This window comes from Mesocricetus auratus, unplaced genomic scaffold (genome assembly GCF_017639785.1).
Source record: "Mesocricetus auratus isolate SY011 unplaced genomic scaffold, BCM_Maur_2.0 contig_7674_pilon_obj, whole genome shotgun sequence".
Taxonomy (NCBI): Eukaryota; Metazoa; Chordata; class Mammalia; order Rodentia; family Cricetidae; genus Mesocricetus; species Mesocricetus auratus.
In genome coordinates, this window is record NW_024430690.1 from 17,848 (window position 1) to 26,063 (window position 8,216).

Below are 8,216 nucleotides of genomic sequence, written 5' to 3' on the forward strand. Positions count from 1 at the left end.
CCTAATGAGATGGAGAAGATTTAACTCTAAATCTCTGAGTCATGCACTGTGAGTCACCACAGCAGCATAGACACCAGCACCCTTCTCAGGTGTCATTGGAGATGGCATTCTTAAGTGTCCCAGGTATCTGGAAGTCCTCCTCGGCTGCATGTATTCTGCTCCTCCACAGGACAGCCCTTCCAGCAAATCTGTAATGTGAGAGGTGAAGCAACCTGGCAGCCATGTTCTGCCTATGGCTGACTGCATACCATTTAATCTTTGTCGCTTCCTGTGTAGATTCAGGGAGCTGATTGACCCTTTGCTTGCCTAGAGCTCTGGAAGCAGGTGCATCACGATGGGTCAACCAGGAAGCCCAGGACATGAGAGTTAGTCGAGCTGTGTTTTTATTTAGATCAACCTCCCACAGATACAACAGGAAGGAGCAGACCTGAGAAGGATGTGGTCCACCATGACAGTTTTGATCAGTCAGGCAGGTGCAGAACAAAATTTTCTCTCACACTCATACTGTGTTGAGCCAGGATGTTGTTGTCACACCCTTGTAGCACCTGAAACACAGCGGGCTTTGGGGGCCATAATGACAGACTGACTGAATGGCTGACTGAATGATTGACCGACTGACTGACTGAATGAATGAATGACAGACTGTCTGACTGACAGACTGACTGACTGACTGACAGACTGATTGACTGACTGAATGACTGACTGCCTGACAGACTGACTGACTGACTGACTGACTGACAGACTGACTGACTGACTGACTGACTGACTGATGGGCACTGTGGAAAGTGGAGAGGGTCAGCTGAGAAGCACAAGGATGCAGCAGCAGTCTTCACACAACAGATCCACCTTGTATCCCATGGCTGCCTTGTGCATCCGAACACAGCCACTCCTGGTAGTAAATCCCATTTTCATATCACTGAATGTCATCAGTTTGTACCTAATGGCTATTTCTATTTCATCTATCATTTTGTTTTGTGTTTTTATGTGGAGATACAGCACCATTTATATATTCTTATTGAGTATATTTATATCTTTAACATTCATTTTTTGTGTCATGTATTTTTTTTTGATACATAGCATCATACATCCCAACTTGCTATTTAGTGGTTCCTGGTCTTGAACTCCTGATTCTCCTGTTTCTAACTCTAACCGGTCCGATTGCTTGTGTGTACCACACGCACATCTTTTAAGCATTTCCTAATCTTGTTTATTCCAACTGTGTACAGCAATTATTTATTTACTCCTTTTTATTTTTGAGATCGTGTATAGCTCATGGTAACCCTAAATTCATGTCAGTCCTCCTACCCACTCCTCAGTAGGAATATACTTTTGTGTTTGGGTGCAGTGTTCTATAGAAGTCTGTTAAGCCCATTTATAGCATAACTTCTGTTAGTTCACTTATTTCTCTGTTAAGTTTCTGTCTTGCAGATCTGTCCAGTGGTGAGAGTGGGATAGTATTGTGTGGGTTTTTTGTGTGGGGTTTGATGTGTGATTTAAGCTTTGGTAATGTTTCTTTTACAAATTTGAATGCCCTTGTATTTGGATCACAGATGTTCAGAATTGAGACTTCATCTTGATGGATTTTTCCTTCAATGAAAATGTAATGTCCTTCTCCAAATCTTTTGATTAATCTGAGTTTGAAGTCATTTGTTAGATATTAAGGTAGCTGTACCAGCTTGCTCCTTAGGTCCTTTTGATTGGTAAATCTTTTCCTAACCGTTTACTCTGAGATAATGTCTGTCTTTGAGGTTTAGGTGTGTTTCTTGTATGCAGCAGAAGCATGAATCCTGTTTTCATATCAATTTTGTTAGCCTGTGTCTTTTTATTGGCAAATTGAGTTGGTTGATGTTAAGAGATGTTAATGACCAGTGATTGTAGGAGACTGTCCCCTGCTTCCCATATGGTCCCTTGTTTTATCCACTGGCAGGGGAACTACTCAGTGCTATAAAATGGCAAGAGATTCAGAAAGGTAAATGGTGAAATTTTTTGTTCTTAAATAGTAGTAGTGTTTAAGAGCAAGTGGAACTGTGTATGACAGTGTTCCCAAACAATTATGAAATATACTAATCCATTCATAAATTAAAAACTACAAGGTATAATCATTTCCTCAAAGTCTTAATACTGAAGTCATTAGTACACACTCAAATGTGTCATTTTGTATTCCCACCATCAATCTCGGTACAAAAATAATAAATTAAAATTTAATTTTAATAAATAATTTGTAAGTTCAAAGCTAAAACAAACCAGTGATTGTTAATTCCTGTTGTTTTTTGTTTTTTTGTGGTTTTGATAGTGTGTGTGTGTGTGTGTGTGTGTGTGTGTGGTGTGTGTGTGTTTAACTTATTTGTGTTTTGCTGGTGTGTGGTTATCTATTGCTTGTTTTCATGGATGTAGCTTCCTTCTTTGGGTTGGAGTTTTTCTTTTAGTGCTTTCTGCAGGGCAGGATCTGTGGCTAGGTATTTTTTATATAGGTTTTTTTCATGGAATATTTTGCTTTCTCCATCTATGACCATTGAAAATTTTGCTAGGTTTAGCAGTCTAGGTAGTCCATTACTATCTGAAAAATACATCTGTCCAGCAACTTCTGGCTTTTAGAGTTTCCATTGAGAAGTGGGGTGTAATTCTGATGGGCCTGCCTTTATATGTTAGTTGATTTTTTTATTTGCAGCTCTTAACATTCTGTCTTTTTTGTATGTGTTTTGATTATTATGTGGTGAGGAGACTTTTTTTCTAGTCCAGTCTATTTGGTGCTCTATAAGCATCTTATAACTTTATAGGCATTTCCTTCTTTTGCTTGGGAAAGTTGCCTTGTCTGATTTTCTTTTGAATATATTTTCTGTGCCTTTGTGCTGGTATTCTTCTCCTTCTTCTATCCCTGTTTTTCTTAGGTTTTGCCTTTTTATGGTGTCCCAGACTTTCTGGTTATTTTGTGTTATGTCTTTGTTGGCTTTAACATTTTGTTCAACCAGTAAATCTATTTCCTCTATCGTATCTTCAGTGCCTGAGATTTTCTCTTCTATCTTTTGTATTCTTTTGGTATTGCTTGCATCTGCAGTTTCTGCTTGCTTCCCAAGATTTTCCATTTCCAGAATACCCTGTTTGTGCTTTTTTATTGTTTCTATTTCAATTTTCTATTCTTGAACTGTTTCCTCCACTTGTTTGCTTGTTTTATATTCACTTTATTGTTTGTTTTAAAAGATATATCGATTTCCTCCAATTTTTTATTTGTCTTTTCCTTGATTTCTTTAAGGGATTTTTTCTCATTTCCTCTTTAAGGGTCTCTGTCATCATCACAAAGTAATTTTAAGTTAGTTTTCTTGTGTTTCATCTTCATTGTTATGTTCAGGTCCTGTTGCTGTTGTACGAACCCGGATTCTGGTAGTGCCATATTAATCTTTCGGTTATTGAATGTATTCTTACACTGGCATTTACTCATCTGTTCTTCTAACTGGTGTGGTTTGTATCTGTCCCTGTTCTTCCAACTGGCATGGTTTGTGCCTGTGCCTATGTAGTGTTCTGAGGTTGCAGGGGAAGGCTGGCTGTGGAGAGGATATTCAGGTAAGTGGGGCTGGGCAGTGGATTGGGTCTTGGAGGGACAGTGCCCAGTGGGTGGCAGGGGTGGGTGTAGAGTCACCTGCTTGCAGGCTGGTGGAAACTGTACCAGAGCAGTGAAATTCTACCAGATTTGGGGCAGGGCCCAGCTGCCTTGCTGGTGCTGGGATGGAAGGAGGAGGGGTACCGGATGTACCCTGGGGTTTAGGGTCTGGACTTTGGGGAAGTCCAGCTGGGAAGCCAGTCACTTGCCGGTTTTTCAAAATTGTTTGGCTCATGTCTGTGACTATGTAGTCTTCTGGGGAGGGATAGCTACAGGAAGGATGTGTAGGTGCCTGGGCTAGGTGGAGAAGTGGGTCTTGGATGGACAGAGTACAGAGGGTGGCAGGGATTTTGGTACATCATGGATGTAGGTTTCCTATCTGCTTGCTGACTGGTGGGGACTCAGTTATCTACTTTCTTTACCCTAGTCAATATAGTGATCAAAGTCTTAGTTTGCCTCATAAAATAACAGAAAATAGCTAGGTAGAAATTGTTGTAATTTAAGACAAGCAGCGCTCGAGCGAAAGACACCATGAAACAGGGTTCAGCCTTAGGGATTCTTTTTTTTACTAGGAAAAGGGATCATAAAAAGGGAAAGGGGCTGAGCGGTGGTGGTCTATGCCTTCAATCCCAGCACTTGAGATGCCTAGGCAGACGAATCTCTGCCAGTTCAATGTCAGCCTGGTCTGCAAAGCTACACAGAGAAACCCTGTCTCAAAAATCAAAAAAGTGGTGGGAGGGCAGGGGGAGACTGGTCTCTGGAGACAGTAGCATCAGGAGAGAAGAGAGAGGGAAAAGGGGGAGAAAGAGGGAGAGAGATAAAGAAAGAGAAGAATGGGAGGTGGGTAAGGCCCTTTTAAAGGAAACATGGTGAATGTGCACAGGTGGTTCTCTTAGTGGCTGCAGCTGAGGGTATATCCTGTCAGAACCCCAAGGACAGGCCTGAATACTAAAGTCACCACTAGAAAACTCTTAGACCTGAAACATTTTCACCAACGTAGTAGGATAAAAAAATAAACATAGAAAAGTCAGATGTTTTCCCATATGCCAATAATTAACTTCCAGTAAAGAATGCAGGTGAAAAATCACATTCAAGATGACACTGGATAGAGGAAAGCATCTTTAACAAATATCACTGGAAAACTGGATATGTAGATGAATTAAACTCAATCCTTATCTATCTACACAAAATTCTACTCAAGATGGATATAAGACCTTAATATAACACTTGAAATTGCTCGAAGAGAACATTGCCCTACATAGAAATATAAAAGGATTTTCTATCAAATTTTCAGTAGTACAGGAAAGAATTCCAAGTTTTGATAAATTGGATTACAATAAATTAAAGCACAACAACTTCCCAACACCAAAAGTAATAATCACCAGGGTGAAGGAAGAACCTATGAAATAGGAAAAAATATGTTTCCCACTATACAGTAGACAGGGTATATACAATAAACAACAGAAACTGTCAGGGCTGGGGAGATGGTTCAGTATGTAACACTCTTGTTGAACAAGGGTGAGGACCTGAGTTCAAACATTTAAAACTCATAGAAGAAACAAGCTTTGGTAGTGTATATCCGTGGTGCTGGTGCTCCTGCAATGACATGGGATGTAAAGACAGGAGAATCCCTAGAAACTCATAGGCTGGCCAGCTTGGTGAATGCAGCAGTGAACAAAAGACCCTGCCTCAAGTAGGGTAGAAAGCTGGGACTGACATCTACACTCATATGCAAACATGGGCATACTGATAAATACATACAACATATACACAGTCCAAAATTTTAAAAATAGCATCCAGTTAGCCAATCAATAAATGGACTAATGAGTGGAATAGTTAACAAAAGAAAAATATATATGGCTAGTAAGTTTTTAAAAATAATTATCTTCTGTGACTGTGGTGGTTTGAATTGATATTACCCCCATAGACTCATGTGTTTGAATGCTTGGCCCATAAGGATTGGCACTATTAGAATTTGTGGCTTTGTTGGAGTAGGTGTAGAGGAAGTGTTCGCTTCCTGTTGCCTATGGATCCAGATGTAGAACTCTCTGCTACCTCTCCATCACCATGTCTGCCTGCATACCACTATGATTCCCACTATGAGGATAATGGGCTAAATCTCTGAACTGTAAGCCAGCCCTAATTAAATATTTTCCATTACAAGAGTTGTCGTGGTCATGGTGTCTCTTCACAGCAATAGATACCTTAACAAAGACAGTCAGAGTTTCGTTTCTGTTGTTGTGATAGAATGACCAAAAGCAACATAAAGGAGAAATTTTATTTGGCTTATAATTCCAGGTTACGGTCTTCCTTTGCAGGAAAATCACAGATGTAGGAGTTTGAGGTGGCTGTCACACCACATTCATAGGCTAGAGCAGAGAGAAATAAATGCAACCCTGCTGTATACTTGGTGTTTCTGACAGCTTTCTTTATTCTTATATAGTTCAGGGCCAAGTCCATGAGATGGTTCTGCCTACATTTAAGATAGGTCTTCCTACCTCAATTAATTGATCAAGACTTGTCCAGAGGCCACACTGATCTCAAAATTTCCTTATTAAGACTTTCATCCCAAGTAATTCTGGGTTGGATCAAGTTGACAGTTAAAACTAACTGACACAACTAACTGTACCAATAAGGAAAATGCAAATTAAAACTCTTTTCAGATTCTATCTCATCCCAGGCAGAATAACTATCATCAAGAAAAAGAATGACACTATCTATTCATGAGGTTGTGGGAAAAGAAGAACTTTTAGTCACTACTGGTGTAAATATAAACCTGCAGCCATTAGGGAAATGATGGAGGTTCCTTAAAAAAACTGCAAGTAGAATGCTATACCTCCTAATTGCACATACCTCTCTATAATACATACATAGATTCTGAGTCAACATTGGTGTCTTACATTTTTATTGCTGTATAGAAGCACCATGGCAAGGGTAACTTATAAAAGAAAACATTTAATTGAGGGCTTGATGGAGAATGTTCTTCTGTGTATATATTTATCTTATTGGCCAGGCAGGATGATAGGTAGGACTAGGAGACAAGGAGGTTTATGGGAAGTGTAGGCAGAGAGGAGTTGTCATGTGATCCCAGGAAGTGACGTAGCGGGGCAGAAACTGCCACTAGTTAACCATAGAGGTCTAGAGGTCTGTACAGACAGGCAGGAAGTGATGTAGCTGGGCAGTAAAACGATAGAGGCAGGGACAAACAGGAGATTGCCCTCTTCTCTGCAGATTTGCTGATCTATCAAAATGTAGCAGGAAAAGGAGTTGCAGGTTCATATGGATATACGTAGATTAATACAGATGGCTTAATAATTTAAACAGAGAAAGCCAATAAGAAATCCTAGTCACCGACCAACACTTTCATAACTAATATAGCGTCTGCGTGTTCATTTGGGCCAGAGAAGGGTGGTGGGACTCTGCCAGGACCGAAAAACTCACGTTACAAGGGCTTATTTACAGTTTCAGAGAGTGTGTCCATGATCATGATGGTGGAAGAAGGCAGGCATGGTGCTGGAGCTATAGGTGAGAGTTTACATATGATCTACAAGCAAAAAGCACACATGCACATGCACAGGCGCACACATGCACATACACAGAGGGGGCTGGGGTGGGGAGAACCCTATCACCAACTGGGAATGCCATGGGCTTTTGAAACTTCAAATCCCTCCTCCAGTGATACTGCTCCAACAAGGCCATACCTCCCAATCCTTCGTAAACATTCTACCAACTGCAGAACAAGCATTTAAATATATGAGCTTATGAGGGCCATTCTTATTCAAACGACCACACAGGGATACTTGTATATCCATGCTTTATTGTAATGTTCACCATAGCAGGATGTAGAAACAGGCAAGATAACCGTCAACAGATGAATACACAAAGAGAATATACTACATATGCACAGTGAAATTCTATGCATACATTAAGAAAATCGAAATGAAATTTGCATGAAATAGGGATGCAACTGGATATCTTTATGTTAAACAAAGAATAGGCCAGACTCGGAAGGACAAGTACTGCATATTTTTCTTTTATTCAGAACTTGGGTTTTAAATAATGTATGTGTGTATGTACCTATATGTATTTGTAATTTATAAAATTAGAATGGGAATCATGATAGAGGAGGAGAATAGACCTTAAATGAGGTGACTAATAAGGTAAGCAAATACATGTATTGGGAAAGCAGAGTCAGGAAAAACTGGGCTTCTTACTTAGCTGTGATTACCAGCTTGTCATCCTTTTCTTTGCAAGTTGCTTTTGGTCAGTGTATCTTATCACAACAACAGATTGAAACTTGGGTTACCTTACTATGGGAGTTGTTGGTCAGGGAGAGCATAGAGAATTCCCAAACAGTATAGGCTATTTCCATTGCTCCCCTTCCCCCACTATAACTAGATTTTAAGACCCAAGTGATAAAGATACCACATACTTTGGTTGTAGAACATAAGGTAATCTATCTTGAACTGAGCAGGAAATACCCTACTGGCTAGCATTCATAGTGTTGGAAAACACTGTGCAGGGTACTGGGATAGAAAAGACATCAACTGGGCTGGAGAGATGGCTCAGCTCTTAAAGACTAGGCTCACAACTAAAAATATAAGAAAAGACATCAATTGGC